The sequence below is a fragment of the Pseudophryne corroboree genome, chromosome 4 (assembly GCF_028390025.1).
Source record: "Pseudophryne corroboree isolate aPseCor3 chromosome 4, aPseCor3.hap2, whole genome shotgun sequence".
In the NCBI taxonomy this organism is placed as follows: domain Eukaryota; kingdom Metazoa; phylum Chordata; class Amphibia; order Anura; family Myobatrachidae; genus Pseudophryne; species Pseudophryne corroboree.
In genome coordinates, this window is record NC_086447.1 from 666262144 (window position 1) to 666264149 (window position 2006).

The 2006-nt window shown below is 50.4% G+C and overlaps 1 non-coding gene across 1 annotated transcript; it reads right to left on the reverse strand.

Moving 5' to 3' along the window:
• Positions 1-475: 475 nt before the first annotated feature.
• Positions 476-548, reverse strand: LOC134913627 (small nucleolar RNA SNORD53/SNORD92). Its single transcript, XR_010177328.1, has one exon. It is a non-coding gene; the product is annotated as a small nucleolar RNA SNORD53/SNORD92 (small nucleolar RNA).
• Between the last annotated feature and the right edge of the window lie 1458 nt (positions 549-2006).

Below are 2006 nucleotides of genomic sequence, written 5' to 3' on the forward strand. Positions count from 1 at the left end.
TGCGTTACCTGGAAGTGTGAGCATTACACCCCCAGCAATGAGCATGACACAAAGAGCATTCAACCCTGGCAATGAGCATGGAACCCAAAGCATGAAACCCCTGGCAACGAACATTACACCCCTGGCAATGAGCATGACACCGAGAGCATGGAACGCCTGGCAACGAGCATTACACCTCTGGCTACGAGCATGACACCCATAGCGTGAGACCCCCGGCAACGAGCATTACACTACTAGCAACGAGCATGACACCCAGAGTCTGAAACCCATGGCAATGATCCTAGTCCTTACTTTAGACCCAGAGCTGATGACAATAATGAAAAAAGCCCTTTAATACATTTGAGTGATACTAAAATAATGTGAAAAGGGTGTGAACACACCCTTTTTCACATTATTTAGTAAAAATAATGTTAATAAATAGGCCCCTTAGTGAGAAACATTGGCTCAGATTCCTGAAATGCTCGTATTCCGCGTCCTGCTCAGACAGCCAAGAGGTGTTTTCACAAACTGTCCAACAAAGCAAAACCAGATTGAAGACATCACAGCTGGAACTTGGCATGTGAAGATTAGAAAAAAAATATTCAAGAATTATTCAGTTGGCTGCCTGAAGGCAGGAGCTACATCAGGAGTAAATCTGAAAAAATGATCCCATATTCTCAGCAGGAAACATGGGCTAAAATCATGTAAGGACAGGTGACTTGGCCACTTGGCAGGCCTATTTCTAGGGGTGGGTGAGTCGTGCAATCGCACGGGGCGCTCATGTGGCCAGTGTAGTCGCACAGCTAATCTGCTGCTGCAATCCCAATTCCAGGCACCTGCTGCGATGCATATTATGTAAGCAGCTGCTCAGGCTTCTTGTCTGAGTGGGGTGAGACTCAGGATCAGGAACCAGATGGGGGAAGGAGCAGGAGCACCAAGCACCCATTTCCAGCACTCCGTGGGCAGGCAGCTGGTTAGCTTCCACAGTCTGGACTCCTCCCACAACAGTCACATGGCTGACAGCAGTGGAATCCATCTCTTACACACCAGGGTCCCAGAGGGAAGACTGCGTTGCAACCCGACCTGGACGACCACTGGAGGAACCCGGCATCTTGCTACCCCCCAGCACTGTGGGGAGAGTGTGCAGGGCAATGTGTGTGGGCCGTTCTATATGCTATACCAAGACCTCAATCTCACAGAAATCAGTAAGAGTAGTCGGGGGCATGACATACTAGGGGGAGATGTGTGTGTATATGCAGAGTTGTAACTACGTGTGTGCCAGGTGTGCCTGGCACACAGCGCAGTTGCCCTGAGGGAGCAATTGCCAGCATTCCATGTCAGCTGCTTGTAATGAGTCAAATTGACTCATTACAAACAGCCTGTGCTGTGTGCGCCGGAGGAGGAGAGGAGCAGCTCCGGGGGCAGGGGAGGAGGAGGAGGGAGGGGGACTCTGGAGCTGCAGCAGCGCTATGTAATTGGTAGCAGTGGCGCTGCAGCTGTACCTCCCCTTCCGCACTGGCTGTCCGCCGCCGCTGTGAATGCTAGTACCGAGGAGCCTGACTGGCTCACCCAATGGAGAGATGGTAAGTATCAACTATTCTGTCTGTCTATCTATCTATCTATCTATCTATCTTGCCGTAATGTGTAAAAAGGGGGATGCTGTCTGCCGTAATGTGTAAAAAGGGGTTGCTGTCTGCCGCAATGTGTAAAAAGGGGGACACTGTCTGCCGTAATGTGTAAAAAGGGGGGCGCTGTCTGCCGTAATGTGTAAAAAGGGGACTTTGTCTGCCGTAATGTGTAAAAAGGGGGGCGCTGTCTGCCATACTGTGTAAAAAGGGGGGTGCTGTCTGCCGTAAGTGTAAAGAGGGGACGCTGTCTGCCGTTATGTGTAAAAGGGGACGCTGTCTGCTGTAATGTGTAAAAAGGGGGCCGCTGTCTGCCATACTGTGTAAAAAGGGGATGCTGTCTGCCATAATGTGTAAAAAGGGATGCTGTCTGCCATAATGTGTAAAAAGGGGGACGCTGTC